At 39.4% G+C, this 20,628-nt stretch overlaps 10 non-coding genes across 10 annotated transcripts; all 10 read right to left on the bottom strand.

The window, feature by feature from the left end:
• Positions 1–62: 62 nt before the first annotated feature.
• On the bottom strand, positions 63–134 carry TRNAE-UUC (transfer RNA glutamic acid (anticodon UUC)). The gene has a single exon. It is a non-coding gene; the product is annotated as a tRNA-Glu (tRNA).
• Positions 135–4,795: 4,661 nt separating this feature from the next.
• TRNAE-UUC (transfer RNA glutamic acid (anticodon UUC)) lies at positions 4,796–4,867 on the bottom strand. The gene has a single exon. It is a non-coding gene; the product is annotated as a tRNA-Glu (tRNA).
• A 1,192-nt stretch (positions 4,868–6,059) lies between these two features.
• Positions 6,060–6,131, bottom strand: TRNAE-UUC (transfer RNA glutamic acid (anticodon UUC)). The gene has a single exon. It is a non-coding gene; the product is annotated as a tRNA-Glu (tRNA).
• Positions 6,132–8,588: 2,457 nt separating this feature from the next.
• On the bottom strand, positions 8,589–8,660 carry TRNAE-UUC (transfer RNA glutamic acid (anticodon UUC)). The gene has a single exon. It is a non-coding gene; the product is annotated as a tRNA-Glu (tRNA).
• Positions 8,661–9,852: 1,192 nt separating this feature from the next.
• On the bottom strand, positions 9,853–9,924 carry TRNAE-UUC (transfer RNA glutamic acid (anticodon UUC)). Its single transcript has one exon. It is a non-coding gene; the product is annotated as a tRNA-Glu (tRNA).
• A 2,455-nt stretch (positions 9,925–12,379) lies between these two features.
• TRNAE-UUC (transfer RNA glutamic acid (anticodon UUC)) lies at positions 12,380–12,451 on the bottom strand. The gene has a single exon. It is a non-coding gene; the product is annotated as a tRNA-Glu (tRNA).
• A 2,455-nt stretch (positions 12,452–14,906) lies between these two features.
• TRNAE-UUC (transfer RNA glutamic acid (anticodon UUC)) lies at positions 14,907–14,978 on the bottom strand. The gene has a single exon. It is a non-coding gene; the product is annotated as a tRNA-Glu (tRNA).
• Positions 14,979–16,171: 1,193 nt separating this feature from the next.
• On the bottom strand, positions 16,172–16,243 carry TRNAE-UUC (transfer RNA glutamic acid (anticodon UUC)). The gene has a single exon. It is a non-coding gene; the product is annotated as a tRNA-Glu (tRNA).
• Positions 16,244–17,433: 1,190 nt separating this feature from the next.
• On the bottom strand, positions 17,434–17,505 carry TRNAE-UUC (transfer RNA glutamic acid (anticodon UUC)). Its single transcript has one exon. It is a non-coding gene; the product is annotated as a tRNA-Glu (tRNA).
• A 1,194-nt stretch (positions 17,506–18,699) lies between these two features.
• TRNAE-UUC (transfer RNA glutamic acid (anticodon UUC)) lies at positions 18,700–18,771 on the bottom strand. Its single transcript has one exon. It is a non-coding gene; the product is annotated as a tRNA-Glu (tRNA).
• Positions 18,772–20,628: the final 1,857 nt, after the last annotated feature.

Genomic DNA, 20,628 nt, shown 5'->3' with positions numbered 1-20,628 from the left:
CGGAGACATCTACTTATATGGGTGAGAACAAAAGGTGACTAAAGAAGAAAAGCTAAGGACAATTCCCATACCGGGAGTCGAACCCGGGCCGCCTGGGTGAAAACCAGGAATCCTAACCGCTAGACCATATGGGAAGCTCTGTCACCCTTGCTCTAGAGTGGGTAACACAAGACAACCAAAAGTTCTTGGCATTTTGAAAGGTTTCCTAAAATGATTTGTTTTCACCTCTATGTCTGAAAAAACAGGAATCCTAAATGCCAGACCAAGTGAAAAGCTTAACTTATTTTGACACGGATCGGTTGACATTAGGAGAAGGTTGCCTGAAGATTATGCAAGAAAAGGAAGCTCTTGCAAAAAGGCATTATCTTCTTTGGAGCGGGGTTAAACATTGAGCTATGTTTGGGAGCTCACAAACTCCACACTTCGCAAGATTCTTCATACATCTTCTGGAATAAATATATCACAGCACTGCATTGATAGGCTGCTTTAGGTCAAGAAAAGAAAGCCACCAAGCATGATGTTCTACCACCTGAGTGAAAAATCAAGAAGAACCTTAAGCAATACGCCAAATGCAAACCCTTGCCATGCCTGGTTAAATGGTAAATCGTTTAGCTTCTCTGGAGAATCTTTTGATTGACTGATTTTCCCATATAATGAAATGCTGGCATTTTTGGAGACCTTTTGGCACCTTTGCCGTCATGTTCCTTGTGTCCAAAAGATACTTGGGAGTAAAATCTATCACCGAAAAGAAAGGTTTTGGCAACCTTGTGGAAGCTAAAAGCACCCGTTCTAAAGTGCTCTTGGAGGAAGTAAGTTTTTGCAAAGGTGGCGTGGCCTTCTTTGATATCAGCAATATGCCTTAAAAGGGTTTAAACGAGTAAAACTATTAGAGCGTCAGTGTCTTGATGTTAATGCAAGGTGCATTGAATCTAATTTTTTGACATGTTTGCAAGACAGGACTTCATTGGAAGGTCCTGGATTGGTAAAAAACTAATCTATCTGCATATAATCCTCAAGGGACGCTTTCTTGTGCTTTAGGCAGAAGCGACAATTTCCATTTCAAGCAAAAGTCATTTTTTCCCTGCCAAATAATAACATTTTGTTTATTGAATGTTGATGTGTTCTTTAGAAAAGTCCTGTTCTGTGCACATAAAATGTTACGTGTAGTAAATTCTCTCATCCAGGATGTATTGGAATACGATGTTTATTTCTATAATCTGACTAGGAGCAATCTTCAATCCAGTGCGGATAGAATAGTAAACCGGAGACATTAACTTATATGGGTGAGATTAAAATGTGACTAAAGAAGAAAAGCTAAGGACAATTCCCATACCGGGAGTCGAACCCGGGCCGCCTGGGTGAAAACCAGGAATCCTAACCGCTAGAACATATGGGAAGCTCTGTCACCTTGTCTCTAGAGTGGGTAACATAAGACAACCAAAAGTTCTTGGCATTTTGAAAGGTTTCCTAAAATGATTTGTTTTCACCTCTATGTCTGAAAAAACCAGGAATCCTAAATGCCAGACCAAGTGAAAAGCTTAACTTATTTTGACACGGATCGGTTGACATAAGGAGAAGGTTGCCTGAAGATTATGCACGAAAAGGAAGCTCTTGCAAAAAGGCATTATCCTCTTTGGAGCGGGGTTAAACATTGAGCTATGTTTGGGAGCTCACAAACTCCACACTTCGCAAGATTCTTCATACATCTTCTGGAAAAAATATATCACAGCACTGCATTTATAGGCTGCTTTAGGTCAAGAAAAGAAAGCCACCAAGCATGATGTTCTACCACCTGAGTGAAAAATCAAGAAGAACCTTAAGCAATACGCAAAATGCAAACCCTTGCCATGCCTGGTTAAATGGTAAATCGTTTAGCTTCTCTGGAGAATCTTTTGATTGACTGATTTTCCCATATAATGAAATGCTGGCATTTTTGGAGACCTTTTGGCACCTTTGCCGTCATGTTCCTTGTGTCCAAAAGATACTTGGGAGTAAAATCTATCACCGAAAAGAAAGGTTTTGGCAACCTTGTGGAAGCTAAAAGCACCCGTTCTAAAGTGCTCTTGGAGGAAGTAAGTTTTTGCAAAGGTGGCGTGGCCTTCTTTGATATCAGCAATATGCCTTAAATGGGTTTAAACGAGTAAAACTATTAGAGCGTCAGTGTCTTGATGTTAATGCAAGGTGCATTGAATCTAATTTTTTGACATGTTTGCAAGACATGACTTCATTGGAAGGTCCTGGATTAGTAAAAAAAAACTAATCTATCTGCATATAATCCTCAAGGGCCGCTTTCTTGTGCTTTAGGCAGAAGCGACAATTTCCATTTCAAGCAAAAGTCATTTTTTTCCCTGCCAAATAATAACATTTTGTTTATTGAATGTTGATGTGTTCTTTAGAAATTTAGAAAGGTTTCCTAAAATGATTTGTTTTCACCTCTATGTCTGAAAAAACAGGAATCCTAAATGCCAGACCAAGTGAAAAGCTTAACTTATTTTGACACGGATCGGTTGACATTAGGAGAAGGTTGCCTGAAGATTATGCAAGAAAAGGAAGCTCTTGCAAAAAGGCATTATCTTCTTTGGAGCGGGGTTAAACATTGAGCTATGTTTGGGAGCTCACAAACTCCACACTTCGCAAGATTCTTCATACATCTTCTGGAATAAATATATCACAGCACTGCATTGATAGGCTGCTTTAGGTCAAGAAAAGAAAGCCACCAAGCATGATGTTCTACCACCTGAGTGAAAAATCAAGAAGAACCTTAAGCAATACGCCAAATGCAAACCCTTGCCATGCCTTGTTAAATGGTAAATCGTTTAGCTTCTCTGGAGAATCTTTTGATTGACTGATTTTCCCATATAATGAAATGCTGGCATTTTTGGAGACCTTTTGGCACCTTTGCCGTCATGTTCCTTGTGTCCAAAAGATACTTGGGAGTAAAATCTATCACCGAAAAGAAAGGTTTTGGCAACCTTGTGGAAGCTAAAAGCACCCGTTCTAAAGTGCTCTTGGAGGAAGTAAGTTTTTGCAAAGGTGGCGTGGCCTTCTTTGATATCAGCAATATGCCTTAAAAGGGTTTAAACGAGTAAAACTATTAGAGCGTCAGTGTCTTGATGTTAATGCAAGGTGCATTGAATCTAATTTTTTGACATGTTTGCAAGACAGGACTTCATTGGAAGGTCCTGGATTGGTAAAAAACTAATCTATCTGCATATAATCCTCAAGGGACGCTTTCTTGTGCTTTAGGCAGAAGCGACAATTTCCATTTCAAGCAAAAGTCATTTATTTCCCTGCCAAATAATAACATTTTGTTTATTGAATGTTGATGTGTTCTTTAGAAAAGTCCTGTTCTGTGCACATAAAATGTTACGTGTAGTAAATTCTCTCATCCAGGATGTATTGGAATACGATGTTTATTTCTATAATCTGACTAGGAGCAATCTTCAATCCAGTGCAGATAGAATAGTAAACCGGAGACATCTACTTATATGGGTGAGAACAAAAGGTGACTAAAGAAGAAAAGCTAAGGACAATTCCCATACCGGGAGTCAAACCCGGGCCGCCTGGGTGAAAACCAGGAATCCTAACCGCTAGACCATATGGGAAGCTCTGTCACCCTTGCTCTAGAGTGGGTAACACAAGACAACCAAAAGTTCTTGGCATTTTGAAAGGTTTCCTAAAATGATTTGTTTTCACCTCTATGTCTGAAATAACAGGAATCCTAAATGCCAGACCAAGTGAAAAGCTTAACTAATTTTGACACGGATCGGTTGACATAAGGAGAAGGTTGCCTGAAGATTATGCAAGAAAAGGAAGCTCTTGCAAAAAGGCATTATCTTCTTTGGAGCGGGGTTAAACATTGAGCTATGTTTGGGAGCTCACAAACTCCACACTTCGCAAGATTCTTCATACATCTTCTGGAATAAATATATCACAGCACTGCATTGATAGGCTGCTTTAGGTCAAGAAAAGAAAGCCACCAAGCATGATGTTCTACCACCTGAGTGAAAAATCAAGAAGAACCTTAAGCAATACGCCAAATGCAAACCCTTGCCATGCCTGGTTAAATGGTAAATCGTTTAGCTTCTCTGGAGAATCTTTTGATTGACTGATTTTCCCATATAATGAAATGCTGGCATTTTTGGAGACCTTTTGGCACCTTTGCCGTCATGTTCCTTGTGTCCAAAAGATACTTGGGAGTAAAATCTATCACCGAAAAGAAAGGTTTTGGCAACCTTGTGGAAGCTAAAAGCACCCGTTCTAAAGTGCTCTTGGAGGAAGTAAGTTTTTGCAAAGGTGGCGTGGCCTTCTTTGATATCAGCAATATGCCTTAAAAGGGTTTAAACGAGTAAAACTATTAGAGCGTCAGTGTCTTGATGTTAATGCAAGGTGCATTGAATCTAATTTTTTGACATGTTTGCAAGACATGACTTCATTGGAAGGTCCTGGATTGGTAAAAAACTAATCTATCTGCATATAATCCTCAAGGGACGCTTTCTTGTGCTTCAGGCAGAAGCGACAATTTCCATTTCAAGCAAAAGTCATTTTTTCCCTGCCAAATAATAACATTTTGTTTATTGAATGTTGATGTGTTCTTTAGAAAAGTCCTGTTCTGTGCACATAAAATGTAACGTGTAGTAAATTCTCTCATCCAGGATGTATTGGAATACGATGTTTATTTCTATAATCTGACTAGGAGCAATCTTCAATCCAGTGCGGATAGAATAGTAAACCGGAGACATCTACTTATATGGGTGAGATTAAAAGGTGACTAAAGAAGAAAAGCTAAGGACAATTCCCATACCGGGAGTCGAACCCGGGCCGCCTGGGTGAAAACCAGGAATCCTAACCGCTAGACCATATGGGAAGCTCTATCACCTGTGCTCTAGAGAGGGTAAAACAAGACAACCAAAAGTTCTTGGCATTTTGAAAGGTTTCCTAAAATGATTAGTTTTCATCTCTATGTCTGAAAAAACAGGAATCCTAAATGCCAGACCAAGTGAAAAGCTTAACTTATTTTGACACGGATCGGTTGACATAAGGAGAAGGTTGCCTGAAGATTATGCAAGAAAAGGAAGCTCTTGCAAAAAGGCATTATCCTCTTTGGAACGGGGTTAAACATTGAGCTATGTTTGGGAGCTCACAAACTCCACACTTCGCAAGATTCTTCATACATCTTCTGGAATAAATATATCACAGCACTTCATTGATAGGCTGCATTAGGTCAAGAAAAGAAAGCCACCAAGCATGATGTTCTACCACCTGAGTGAAAAATCAAGAAGAACCTTAAGCAATACGCCAAATGCAAACCCTTGCCATGCCTGGTTAAATGGTAAATCGTTTAGCTTCTCTGGAGAATCTTTTGATTGGCTGATTTTCCCATATAATGAAATGCTGGCATTTTTGGAGACCTTTTGGCACCTTTGCCGTCATATTCCTTGTGTCCAAAAGATACTTGGGAGTAAAATCAATCACCGAAAAGAGAGGTTTTGGCAACCTTGCGGAAGCTAAAAGTACCCGTTCTAAAGTGCTCTTGGAGGAAGTAAGTTTTTGCAAAGGTGGCGTGGCCTTCTTTGATATCAGCAATATGCCTTAAAAGGGTTTAAACGAGTAAAACTATTAGAGCGTCAGTGTCTTAATGTTAATGCAAGGTGCATTGAATCTAATTTTTTGACATGTTTGCAAGACATGACTTCATTGGAAGGTCCTGGATTGGTAAAAAAACTAATCTCTCTGCATATAATCCTCAAGGGCCGCTTTATTGTGCTTTAGGCAGAAGCGAAAATTTCCATTTCAAGCGAAAGTCATTTTTTTCCCTGCCAAATAATAACATTTTGTTTATTGAATGTTGATGTGTTCTTTAGAAAAGTCCTGTTCTGTGCACATAAAATGTAAAGTTTAGTAAATTCTCTCATCCAGGATGTATTGGACTACGATGTTTATTTCTATAATCTGACTAGGAGCAATCTTCAATCCGGTGCGGATAGAATAGTAAACCGGAGACATCTACTTATATGGGTGAGATTAAAAGGTGACTAAAGAAGATAAGCCAAGGACGATTCCCATACCGGGAGTCGAACCCGGGCCACCTGGGTGAAAACCAGGAATCCTAACCGCTAGACCATATGGGAAGCTCTATCACCTGTGCTCTAGAGAGGGTAAAACAAGACAACCAAAAGTTCTTGGCATTTTGAAAGGTTTCCTAAAATGATTAGTTTTCATCTCTATGTCTGAAAAAACAGGAATCCTAAATGCCAGACCAAGTGAAAAGCTTAACTTATTTTGACACGGATCGGTTGACATAAGGAGAAGGTTGCCTGAAGATTATGCAAGAAAAGGAAGCTCTTGCAAAAAGGCATTATCCTCTTTGGAGCGGGGTTAAACATTGAGCTATGTTTGGGAGCTCACAAACTCCACACTTCGCAAGATTCTTCATACATCTTCTGGAATAAATATATCTCAGCACTTCATTGATAGGCTGCATTAGGTCAAGAAAAGAAAGCCACCAAGCATGATGTTCTACCACCTGAGTGAAAAATCAAGAAGAACCTTAAGCAATACGCCAAATGCAAACCCTTGCCATGCCTGGTTAAATGGTAAATCGTTTAGCTTCTCTGGAGAATCTTTTGATTGACTGATTTTCCCATATAATGAAATGCTGGCATTTTTGGAGACCTTTTGGCACCTTTGCCGTCATGTTCCTTGTGTCCAAAAGATACTTGGGAGTAAAATCTATCACCGAAAAGAAAGGTTTTGGCAACCTTGTGGAAGCTAAAAGCACCCGTTCTAAAGTGCTCTTGGAGGAAGTACGTTTTTGCAAAGGTGGCGTGGCCTTCTTTGATATCAGCAATATGCCTTAAAAGGGTTTAAACGAGTAAAACTATTAGAGCGTCAGTGTCTTGATGTTAATGCAAGGTGCATTAAATCTAATTTTTTGACATGTTTGCAAGACATGACTTCATTGGAAGGTCCTGGATTAGTAAAAAAAACTAATCTATCTGCATATAATCCTCAAGGGCCGCTTTCTTGTGCTTTAGGCAGAAGCGACAATTTCCATTTCAAGCGAAAGTCATTTTTTTCCCTGCCAAATAATAACATTTTGTTTATTGAATGTTGATGTGTTCTTTAGAAATGTCCTGTTCTGTGCACATAAAATGTAACGTGTAGTAAATTCTCTCATCCAGGATGTATTGGAATACGATGTTTATTTCTATAATCTGACTAGGAGCAATCTTCAATCCAGTGCGGATAGAATAGTAAACCGGAGACATCTACTTATATGGGTGAGAACAAAAGGTGACTAAAGAAGAAAAGCTAAGGACAATTCCCATACCGGGAGTCGAAACCGGACCGCATGGGTGAAAACCAGGAATCCTAACCGCTAGACCATATGGGAAGCTCTGTCACCCTTGCTCTAGAGTGGGTAACACAAGACAACCAAAAGTTCTTGGCATTTTGAAAGGTTTCCTAAAATGATTTGTTTTCACCTCTATGTCTGAAAAAACAGGAATCCTAAATGCCAGACCAAGTGAAAAGCTTAACTTATTTTGACACGGATCGGTTGACATAAGGAGAAGGTTTCCTGAAGATTATGCAAGAAAAGGAAGCTCTTGCAAAAAGGCATTATCCTCTTTGGAGCGGGGTTAAACATTGAGCTATGTTTGGGAGCTCACAAACTCCACACTTCGCAAGATTCTTCATACATCTTCTGGAATAAATATATCACAGCACTGCATTGATAGGCTGCTTAAGGTCAAGAAAAGAAAGCCACAAAGCATGATGTTCTACCACCTGAGTGAAAAATCAAGAAGAACCTTAAGCAATACGCCAAATGCAAACCCTTGCCATGCCTGGTTAAATGGTAAATCGTTTAGCTTCTCTGGAGAATCTTTTGATTGACTGATTTTCCCATATAATGAAATGCTGGCATTTTTGGAGACCTTTTGGCACCTTTGCCGTCATGTTCCTTGTGTCCAAAAGATACTTGGGAGTAAAATCTATCACCGAAAAGAAAGGTTTTGGCAACCTTGCGGAAGCTAAAAGTACCCGTTCTAAAGTGCTCTTGGAGGAAGTAAGTTTTTGCAAAGGTGGCGTGGCCTTCTTTGATATCAGCAATATGCCTTAAATGGGTTTAAACGAGTAAAACTATTAGAGCGTCAGTGTCTTGATGTTAATGCAAGGTGCATTGAATCTAATTTTTTGACATGTTTGCAAGACATGACTTCATTGGAAGGTCCTGGATTAGTAAAAAAACTAATCTATCTGCATATAATCCTCAAGGGCCGCTTTCTTGTGCTTTAGGCAGAAGCGACAATTTCCATTTCAAGCAAAAGTCATTTTTTTCCCTGCCAAATAATAACATTTTGTTTATTGAATGTTGATGTGTTCTTTAGAAATGTCCTGTTCTGTGCACATAAAATGTTACGTGTAGTAAATTCTCTCATCCAGGATGTATTGGAATACGATGTTTATTTCTATAATCTGACTAGGAGCAATCTTCAATCCAGTGCAGATAGAATAGTAAACCGGAGACATCTACTTATATGGGTGAGAACAAAAGGTGACTAAAGAAGAAAAGCTAAGGACAATTCCCATACCGGGAGTCGAACCCGGGCCGCCTGGGTGAAAACCAGGAATCCTAACCGCTAGACCATATGGGAAGCTCTGTCACCTTTTCTCTAGAGTGGGTAACACAAGACAACCAAAAGTTCTTGGCATTTTGAAAGGTTTCCTAAAATGATTTGTTTTCACCTCTATGTCTGAAAAAACAGGAATCCTAAATGCCAGACCAAGTGAAAAGCTTAACTTATTTTGACACAGATCGGTTGACATAAGGAGAAGGTTGCCTGAAGATTATGCAAGAAAAGGAAGCTCTTGCAAAAAGGCATTATCCTCTTTGGAGCGGGGTTAAACATTGAGCTATGTTTGGGAGCTCACAAACTCCACACTTCGCAAGATTCTTCATACATCTTCTGGAATAAATATATCACAGCACTGCATTGATAGGCTGCTTTAGGTCAAGAAAAGAAAGCCACCAAGCATGATGTTCTACCACCTGAGTGAAAAATCAAGAAGAACCTTAAGCAATACGCCAAATGCAAACCCTTGCCATGCCTGGTTAAATGGTAAATCGTTTAGCTTCTCTGGAGAATCTTTTGATTGACTGATTTTCCCATATAATGAAATGCTGGCATTTTTGGAGACCTTTTGGCACCTTTGCCGTCATGTTCCTTGTGTCCAAAAGATACTTGGGAGTAAAATCTATCACCGAAAAGAAAGGTTTTGGCAACCTTGTGGAAGCTAAAAGCACCCGTTCTAAAGTGCTCTTGGAGGAAGTAAGTTTTTGCAAAGGTGGCGTGGCCTTCTTTGATATCAGCAATATGCCTTAAAAGGGTTTAAACGAGTAAAACTATTAGAGCGTCAGTGTCTTGATGTTAATGCAAGGTGCATTGAATCTAATTTTTTGACATGTTTGCAAGACATGACTTCATTGGAAGGTCCTGGATTAGTAAAAAAACTAATCTATCTGCATATAATCCTCAAGGGCCGCTTTCTTGTGCTTTAGGCAGAAGCGACAATTTCCATTTCAAGCAAAAGTCATTTATTTCCCTGCCAAATAATAACATTTTATTTATTGAATGTTGATGTGTTCTTTAGAAAAGTCCTGTTCTGTGCACATAAAATGTTACGTGTAGTAAATTCTCTCATCCAGGATGTATTGGAATACGATGTTTATTTCTATAATCTGACTAGGAGCAATCTTCAATCCAGTGCAGATAGAATAGTAAACCGGAGACATCTACTTCTATGGGTGAGAACAAAAGGTGACTAAAGAAGAAAAGCTAAGGACAATTCCCATACCGGGAGTCGAACCCGGGCCGCCTGGGTGAAAACCAGGAATCCTAACCGCTAGACCATATGGGAAGCTCTGTCACCCTTGCTCTAGAGTGGGTAACACAAGACAACCAAAAGTTCTTGGCATTTTGAAAGGTTTCCTAAAATGATTTGTTTTCACCTCTATGTCTGAAAAAACAGGAATCCTAAATGCCAGACCAAGTGAAAAGCTTAACTTATTTTGACACGGATCGGTTGACATTAGGAGAAGGTTGCCTGAAGATTATGCAAGAAAAGGAAGCTCTTGCAAAAAGGCATTATCTTCTTTGGAGCGGGGTTAAACATTGAGCTATGTTTGGGAGCTCACAAACTCCACACTTCGCAAGATTCTTCATACATCTTCTGGAATAAATATATCACAGCACTGCATTGATAGGCTGCTTTAGGTCAAGAAAAGAAAGCCACCAAGCATGATGTTCTACCACCTGAGTGAAAAATCAAGAAGAACCTTAAGCAATACGCCAAATGCAAACCCTTGCCATGCCTGGTTAAATGGTAAATCGTTTAGCTTCTCTGGAGAATCTTTTGATTGACTGATTTTCCCATATAATGAAATGCTTGCATTTTTGGAGACCTTTTGGCACCTTTGCCGTCATGTTCCTTGTGTCCAAAAGATACTTGGGAGTAAAATCTATCACCGAAAAGAAAGGTTTTGGCAACCTTGTGGAAGCTAAAAGCACCCGTTCTAAAGTGCTCTTGGAGGAAGTAAGTTTTTGCAAAGGTGGCGTGGCCTTCTTTGATATCAGCAATATGCCTTAAAAGGGTTTAAACGAGTAAAACTATTAGAGCGTCAGTGTCTTGATGTTAATGCAAGGTGCATTGAATCTAATTTTTTGACATGTTTGCAAGACAGGACTTCATTGGAAGGTCCTGGATTGGTAAAAAACTAATCTATCTGCATATAATCCTCAAGGGACGCTTTCTTGTGCTTTAGGCAGAAGCGACAATTTCCATTTCAAGCAAAAGTCATTTATTTCCCTGCCAAATAATAACATTTTGTTTATTGAATGTTGATGTGTTCTTTAGAAAAGTCCTGTTCTGTGCACATAAAATGTTACGTGTAGTAAATTCTCTCATCCAGGATGTATTGGAATACGATGTTTATTTCTATAATCTGACTAGGAGCAATCTTCAATCCAGTGCGGATAGAATAGTAAACCGGAGACATCTACTTATATGGGTGAGAACAAAAGGTGACTAAAGAAGAAAAGCTAAAGACAATTCCCATACCGGGAGTCGAACCCGGGCCGCCTGGGTGAAAACCAGGAATCCTAACCGCTAGACCATATGGTAAGCTCTGTCACCCTTGCTTTAGAGTGGGTAACACAAGACAACCAAAAGTTCTTGGCATTTTGAAAGGTTTCCTAAAATGATTTGTTTTCACCTCTATGTCTGAAAAAACAGGAATCCTAAATGCCAGACCAAGTGAAAAGCTTAACTTATTTTGACACAGATCGGTTGACATAAGGAGAAGGTTGCCTGAAGATTATGCAAGAAAAGGAAGCTCTTGCAAAAAGGCATTATCCTCTTTGGAGCGGGGTTAAACATTGAGCTATGTTTGGGAGCTCACAAACTCCACACTTCGCAAGATTCTTCATACATCTTCTGGAATAAATATATCACAGCACTGCATTGATAGGCTGCTTTAGGTCAAGAAAAGAAAGCCACCAAGCATTATGTTCTACCACCTGAGTGAAAAATCAAGAAGAACCTTAAGCAATACGCCAAATGCAAACCCTTGCCATGCCTGGTTAAATGGTAAATCGTTTAGCTTCTCTGGAGAATCTTTTGATTGACTGATTTTCCCATATAATGAAATGCTGGCATTTTTGGAGACCTTTTGGCACCTTTGCCGTCATGTTCCTTGTGTCCAAAAGATACTTGGGAGTAAAATCTATCACCGAAAAGAAAGGTTTTGGCAACCTTGTGGAAGCTAAAAGCACCCGTTCTAAAGTGCTCTTGGAGGAAGTAAGTTTTTGCAAAGGTGGCGTGGCCTTCTTTGATATCAGCAATATGCCTTAAAAGGGTTTAAACGAGTAAAACTATTAGAGCGTCAGTGTCTTGATGTTAATGCAAGGTGCATTGAATCTAATTTTTTGACATGTTTGCAAGACATGACTTCATTGGAAGGTCCTGGATTAGTAAAAAAACTAATCTATCTGCATATAATCCTCAAGGGCCGCTTTCTTGTGCTTTAGGCAGAAGCGACAATTTCCATTTCAAGCAAAAGTCATTTATTTCCCTGCCAAATAATAACATTTTATTTATTGAATGTTGATGTGTTCTTTAGAAAAGTCCTGTTCTGTGCACATAAAATGTAACGTGTAGTAAATTCTCTCATCCAGGATGTATTGGAATACGATGTTTATTTCTATAATCTGACTAGGAGCAATCTTCAATCCAGTGCGGATAGAATAGTAAACCGGAGACATTAATTTATATGGGTGAGATTAAAATGTGACTAAAGAAGAAAAGCTAAGGACAATTCCCATACCGGGAGTCGAACCCGGGCCGCCTGGGTGAAAACCAGGAATCCTAACCGCTAGACCATATGGGAAGCTCTGTCACCCTTGCTCTAGAGTGGGTAACACAAGACAACCAAAAGTTCTTGGCATTTTGAAAGGTTTCCTAAAATGATTTGTTTTCACCTCTATGTCTGAAAAAACAGGAATCCTAAATGCCAGACCAAGTGAAAAGCTTAACTTATTTTGACACGGATCGGTTGACATTAGGAGAAGGTTGCCTGAAGATTATGCAAGAAAAGGAAGCTCTTGCAAAAAGGCATTATCTTCTTTGGAGCGGGGTTAAACATTGAGCTATGTTTGGGAGCTCACAAACTCCACACTTCGCAAGATTCTTCATACATCTTCTGGAATAAATATATCACAGCACTGCATTGATAGGCTGCTTTAGGTCAAGAAAAGAAAGCCACCAAGCATGATGTTCTACCACCTGAGTGAAAAATCAAGAAGAACCTTAAGCAATACGCCAAATGCAAACCCTTGCCATGCCTGGTTAAATGGTAAATCGTTTAGCTTCTCTGGAGAATCTTTTGATTGACTGATTTTCCCATATAATGAAATGCTTGCATTTTTGGAGACCTTTTGGCACCTTTGCCGTCATGTTCCTTGTGTCCAAAAGATACTTGGGAGTAAAATCTATCACCGAAAAGAAAGGTTTTGGCAACCTTGTGGAAGCTAAAAGCACCCGTTCTAAAGTGCTCTTGGAGGAAGTAAGTTTTTGCAAAGGTGGCGTGGCCTTCTTTGATATCAGCAATATGCCTTAAAAGGGTTTAAACGAGTAAAACTATTAGAGCGTCAGTGTCTTGATGTTAATGCAAGGTGCATTGAATCTAATTTTTTGACATGTTTGCAAGACAGGACTTCATTGGAAGGTCCTGGATTGGTAAAAAACTAATCTATCTGCATATAATCCTCAAGGGACGCTTTCTTGTGCTTTAGGCAGAAGCGACAATTTCCATTTCAAGCAAAAGTCATTTATTTCCCTGCCAAATAATAACATTTTGTTTATTGAATGTTGATGTGTTCTTTAGAAAAGTCCTGTTCTGTGCACATAAAATGTTACGTGTAGTAAATTCTCTCATCCAGGATGTATTGGAATACGATGTTTATTTCTATAATCTGACTAGGAGCAATCTTCAATCCAGTGCGGATAGAATAGTAAACCGGAGACATCTACTTATATGGGTGAGAACAAAAGGTGACTAAAGAAGAAAAGCTAAAGACAATTCCCATACCGGGAGTCGAACCCGGGCCGCCTGGGTGAAAACCAGGAATCCTAACCGCTAGACCATATGGTAAGCTCTGTCACCCTTGCTTTAGAGTGGGTAACACAAGACAACCAAAAGTTCTTGGCATTTTGAAAGGTTTCCTAAAATGATTTGTTTTCACCTCTATGTCTGAAAAAACAGGAATCCTAAATGCCAGACCAAGTGAAAAGCTTAACTTATTTTGACACAGATCGGTTGACATAAGGAGAAGGTTGCCTGAAGATTATGCAAGAAAAGGAAGCTCTTGCAAAAAGGCATTATCCTCTTTGGAGCGGGGTTAAACATTGAGCTATGTTTGGGAGCTCACAAACTCCACACTTCGCAAGATTCTTCATACATCTTCTGGAATAAATATATCACAGCACTGCATTGATAGGCTGCTTTAGGTCAAGAAAAGAAAGCCACCAAGCATTATGTTCTACCACCTGAGTGAAAAATCAAGAAGAACCTTAAGCAATACGCCAAATGCAAACCCTTGCCATGCCTGGTTAAATGGTAAATCGTTTAGCTTCTCTGGAGAATCTTTTGATTGACTGATTTTCCCATATAATGAAATGCTGGCATTTTTGGAGACCTTTTGGCACCTTTGCCGTCATGTTCCTTGTGTCCAAAAGATACTTGGGAGTAAAATCTATCACCGAAAAGAAAGGTTTTGGCAACCTTGTGGAAGCTAAAAGCACCCGTTCTAAAGTGCTCTTGGAGGAAGTAAGTTTTTGCAAAGGTGGCGTGGCCTTCTTTGATATCAGCAATATGCCTTAAAAGGGTTTAAACGAGTAAAACTATTAGAGCGTCAGTGTCTTGATGTTAATGCAAGGTGCATTGAATCTAATTTTTTGACATGTTTGCAAGACATGACTTCATTGGAAGGTCCTGGATTAGTAAAAAAACTAATCTATCTGCATATAATCCTCAAGGGCCGCTTTCTTGTGCTTTAGGCAGAAGCGACAATTTCCATTTCAAGCAAAAGTCATTTATTTCCCTGCCAAATAATAACATTTTATTTATTGAATGTTGATGTGTTCTTTAGAAAAGTCCTGTTCTGTGCACATAAAATGTAACGTGTAGTAAATTCTCTCATCCAGGATGTATTGGAATACGATGTTTATTTCTATAATCTGACTAGGAGCAATCTTCAATCCAGTGCGGATAGAATAGTAAACCGGAGACATTAATTTATATGGGTGAGATTAAAATGTGACTAAAGAAGAAAAGCTAAGGACAATTCCCATACCGGGAGTCGAACCCGGGCCGCCTGGGTGAAAACCAGGAATCCTAACCGCTAGACCATATGGGAAGCTCTGTCACCTTGTCTCTAGAGTAGGTAACATAAGACAACCAAAAGTTCTTGGCATTTTGAAAGGTTTCCTAAAATGATTTGTTTTCACCTCTATGTCTGAAAAAACAGGAATCCTAAATGCCAGACCAAGTGAAAAGCTTAACTTATTTTGACACGGATCGGTTGACATAAGGAGAAGGTTGCCTGAAGATTATGCACGAAAAGGAAGCTCTTGCAAAAAGGCATTATCCTCTTTGGAGCGGGGTTAAACATTGAGCTATGTTTGGGAGCTCACAAACTCCACACTTCGCAAGATTCTTCATACATCTTCTGGAAAAAATATATCACAGCACTGCATTTATAGGCTGCTTTAGGTCAAGAAAAGAAAGCCACCAAGCATGATGTTCTACCACCTGAGTGAAAAATCAAGAAGAACCTTAAGCAATACGCCAAATGCAAACCCTTGCCATGCCTGGTTAAATGGTAAATCGTTTAGCTTCTCTGGAGAATCTTTTGATTGACTGATTTTCCCATATAATGAAATGCTGGCATTTTTGGAGACCTTTTGGCACCTTTGCCGTCATGTTCCTTGTGTCCAAAAGATACTTGGGAGTAAAATCTATCACCGAAAAGAAAGGTTTTGGCAACCTTGTGGAAGCTAAAAGCACCCGTTCTAAAGTGCTCTTGGAGGAAGTAAGTTTTTGCAAAGGTGGCGTGGCCTTCTTTGATATCAGCAATATGCCTTAAATGGGTTTAAACGAGTAAAACTATTAGAGCGTCAGTGTCTTGATGTTAATGCAAGGTGCATTGAATCTAATTTTTTGACATGTTTGCAAGACATGACTTCATTGGAAGGTCCTGGATTAGTAAAAAAAACTAATCTATCTGCATATAATCCTCAAGGGCCGCTTTCTTGTGCTTTAGGCAGAAGCGACAATTTCCATTTCAAGCAAAAGTCATTTTTTTCCCTGCCAAATAATAACATTTTGTTTATTGAATGTTGATGTGTTCTTTAGAAATGTCCTGTTCTGTGCACATAAAATGTAACGTGTAGTAAATTCTCTCATCCAGGATGTATTGGAATACGATGTTTATTTCTATAATCTGACTAGGAGCAATCTTCAATCCAGTGCGGATAGAATAGTAAACCGGAGACATTAACTTATATGGGTGAGATTAAAATGTGACTAAAGAAGAAAAGCTAAGGACATTTCCCATACCGGGAGTCGAACCCGGGCCGCCTGGGTGAAAACCAGGAATCCTAACCGCTAGACCATATGGGAAGCTCTGTCACCTTTTCTCTAGAGTGGGTAACACAAGACAACCAAAAGTTCTTGGCATTTTGAAAGGTTTCCTAAAATGATTTGTTTTCACCTCTATGTCTGAAAAAACAGGAATCCTAAATGCCAGACCAAGTGAAAAGCTTAACTTATTTTGACACGGATCGGTTGACATAAGGAGAAGGTTGCCTGAAGATTATGCAAGAAAAGGAAGCTCTTGCAAAAAGGCATTATCCTCTTTGGAGCGGGGTTAAACATTGAGCTATGTTTGGGAGCTCACAAACTCCACACTTCGCAAGATTCTTCATACATCTTCTGGAATAAATATATCACAGCACTGCATTGATAGGCTGCTTTAGGTCAAGAAAAGAAAGCCACCAAGCATTATGTTCTACCACCTGAGTGAAAAATCAAGAAGAACCTTAAGCAATACGCCAAATGCAAACCCTTGCCATGCCTGGTTAAATGGTAAATCGTTTAGCTTCTCTGGAGAATCTTTTGATTGACTGATTTTCCCATATAATGAAATGCTGGCATTTTTGGAGACCTTTTGGCACCTTTGCCGTCATGTTCCTTGTGTCCAAAAGATACTTGGGAGTAAAATCTATCACCGAAAAGAAAGGTTTTGGCAACCTTGTGGAAGCTAAAAGCACCCGTTCTAAAGTGCTCTTGGAGGAAGTAAGTTTTTGCAAAGGTGGTGTGGCCTTCTTTGATATCAGCAATATGCCTTAAAAGGGTTTAAACGAGTAAAACTATTAGAGCGTCAGTGTCTTGATGTTAATGCAAGGTGCATTGAATCTAATTTTTTGACATGTTTGCAAGACAGGACTTCATTGGAAGGTCCTGGATTGGTAAAAAACTAATCTATCTGCATATAATCCTCAAGGGCCGCTTTCTTGTGCTTTAGGCAGAAGCGACAATTTCCATTTCAAGCAAAAGTCATTTTTTCCCTGCCAAATAATAACATTTTGTTTATTGAATGTTGATGTGTTCTTTAGAAAAGTCCTGTTCTGTGCACATAAAATGTTACGTGTAGTAAATTCTCTCATCCAGGATGTATTGGAATACGATGTTTATTTCTATAATCTGACTAGGAGCAATCTTCAATCCAGTGCGGATAGAATAGTAAACCGGAGACATTAACTTATATGGGTGAGATTAAAATGTGACTAAAGAAGAAAAGCTAAGGACAATTCCCATACCGGGAGTCGAACCCGGGCCGCCTGGGTGAAAACCAGGAATCCTAACCGCTAGACCATATGGGAAGCTCTGTCACCTTGTCTCTAGAGTGGGTAACATAAGACAACCAAAAGTTCTTGGCATTTTGAAAGGTTTCCTAAAATGATTTGTTTTCACCTCTATGTCTGAAAAAACCAGGAATCCTAAATGCCAGACCAAGTGAAAAGCTTAACTTATTTTGACACGGATCGGTTGACATAAGGAGAAGGTTGCCTGAAGATTATGCACGAAAAGGAAGCTCTTGCAAAAAGGCATTATCCTCTTTGGAGCGGGGTTAAACATTGAGCTATGTTTGGGAGCTCACAAACTCCACACTTCGCAAGATTCTTCATACATCTTCTGGAAAAAATATATCACAGCACTGCATTTATAGGCTGCTTTAGGTCAAGAAAAGAAAGCCACCAAGCATGATGTTCTACCACCTGAGTGAAAAATCAAGAAGAACCTTAAGCAATACGCCAAATGCAAACCCTTGCCATGCCTGGTTAAATGGTAAATCGTTTAGCTTCTCTGGAGAATCTTTTGATTGACTGATTTTCCCATATAATGAAATGCTGGCATTTTTGGAGACCTTTTGGCACCTTTGCCGTCATGTTCCTTGTGTCCAAAAGATACTTGGGAGTAAAATCTATCACCGAAAAGAAAGGTTTTGGCAACCTTGTGGAAGCTAAAAGCACCCGTTCTAAAGTGCTCTTGGAGGAAGTAAGTTTTTGCAAAGGTGGCGTGGCCTTCTTTGATATCAGCAATATGCCTTAAATGGGTTTAAACGAGTAAAACTATTAGAGCGTCAGTGTCTTGATGTTAATGCAAGGTGCATTGAATCTAATTTTTTGACATGTTTGCAAGACATGACTTCATTGGAAGGTCCTGGATTAGTAAAAAAAACTAATCTATCTGCAAATAATCCTCAAGGGCCGCTTTCTTGTGCTTTAGGCAGAAGCGACAATTTCCATTTCAAGCAAAAGTCATTTTTTTCCCTGCCAAATAATAACATTTTGTTTATTGAATGTTGATGTGTTCTTTAGAAATGTCCTGTTCTGTGCACATAAAATGTAACGTGTAGTAAATTCTCTCATCCAGGATGTATTGGAATACGATGTTTATTTCTATAATCTGACTAGGAGCAATCTTCAATCCAGTGCGGATAGAATAGTAAACCGGAGACATTAACTTATATGGGTGAGATTAAAATGTGACTAAAGAAGAAAAGCTAAGGACATTTCCCATACCGGGAGTCGAACCCGGGCCGCCTGGGTGAAAACCAGGAATCCTAACCGCTAGACCATATGGGAAGCTCTGTCACCTTTTCTCTAGAGTGGGTAACACAAGAAAACCAAAAGTTCTTGGCATTTTGAAAGGTTTCCTAAAATGATTTGTTTTCACCTCTATGTCTGAAAAAACAGGAATCCTAAATGCCAGACCAAGTGAAAAGCTTAACTTATTTTGACACGGATCGGTTGACATAAGGAGAAGGTTGCCTGAAGATTATGCAAGAAAAGGAAGCTCTTGCAAAAAGGCATTATCCTCTTTGGAGCGGGGTTAAACATTGAGCTATGTTTGGGAGCTCACAAACTCCACACTTCGCAAGATTCTTCATACATCTTCTGGAATAAATATATCACAGCACTGCATTGATAGGCTGCTTTAGGTCAAGAAAAGAAAGCCACCAAGCATTATGTTCTACCACCTGAGTGAAAAATCAAGAAGAACCTTAAGCAATACGCCAAATGCAAACCCTTGCCATGCCTGGTTAAATGGTAAATCGTTTAGCTTCTCTGGAGAATCTTTTGATTGACTGATTTTCCCATATAATGAAATGCTGGCATTTTTGGAGACCTTTTGGCACCTTTGCCGTCATGTTCCTTGTGTCCAAAAGATACTTGGGAGTAAAATCTATCACCGAAAAGAAAGGTTTTGGCAACCTTGTGGAAGCTAAAAGCACCCGTTCTAAAGTGCTCTTGGAGGAAGTAAGTTTTTGCAAAGGTGGCGTGGCCTTCTTTGATATCAGCAATATGCCTTAAAAGGGTTTAAACGAGTAAAACTATTAGAGCGTCAGTGTCTTGATGTTAATGCAAGGTGCATTGAATCTAATTTTTTGACATGTTTGCAAGACATGACTTCATTGGAAGGTCCTGGATTAGTAAAAAAACGAATCTATCTGCATATAATCCTCAAGGGCCGCTTTCTTGTGCTTTAGGCAGAAGCGACAATTTCCATTTCAAGCAAAAGTCATTTATTTCCCTGCCAAATAATAACATTTTGTTTATTGAATGTTGATGTGTTCTTTAGAAAAGTCCTGTTCTGTGCACATAAAATGTTACGTGTAGTAAATTCTCTCATCCAGGATGTATTGGAATACGATGTTTATTTCTATAATCTGACTAGGAGCAATCTTCAATCCAGTGCAGATAGAATAGTAAACCGGAGACATCTACTTATATGGGTGAGAACAAAAGGTGACTAAAGAAGAAAAGCTAAGGACAATTCCCATACCGGGAGTCGAACCCGGGCCGCCTGGGTGAAAACTAAGAATCCTAACCGCTAGACCATATGGGAAGCTCTGTCACCCTTGCTCTAGAGTGGGTAACACAAGACAACCAAAAGTTCTTGGCATTTTGAAAGGTTTCCTAAAATGATTTGTTTTCACCTCTATTTCTGAAAAAACAGGAATCCTAAATGCCAGACCAAGTGAAAAGCTTAACTTATTTTGACACGGATCGGTTGACATAAGGAGAAGGTTGCCTGAAGATTATGCAAGAAAAGGAAGCTCTTGCAAAAAGGCATTATCCTCTTTGGAGCGGGGTTAAACATTGAGCTATGTTTGGGAGCTCACAAACTCCACACTTCGCAAGATTCTTCATACATCTTCTGGAATAAATATATCACAGCACTGCATTGATAGGCTGCTTTAGGTCAAGAAAAGAAAGCCACCAAGCATTATGTTCTACCACCTGAGTGAAAAATCAAGAAGAACCTTAAGCAATACGCCAAATGCAAACCCTTGCCATGCCTGGTTAAATGGTAAATCGTTTAGCTTCTCTGGAGAATCTTTTGATTGACTGATTTTCCCATATAATGAAATGCTGGCATTTTTGGAGACCTTTTGGCACCTTTGCCGTCATGTTCCTTGTGTCCAAAAGATACTTGGG

Source organism: Pelobates fuscus, chromosome 3, assembly GCF_036172605.1.
Source record: "Pelobates fuscus isolate aPelFus1 chromosome 3, aPelFus1.pri, whole genome shotgun sequence".
NCBI classification, from domain to species: Eukaryota; Metazoa; Chordata; class Amphibia; order Anura; family Pelobatidae; genus Pelobates; species Pelobates fuscus.
The sequence above is the reverse complement of the archived record's forward strand: the minus strand, read 5'-3'. Positions and strand labels throughout refer to the sequence as shown.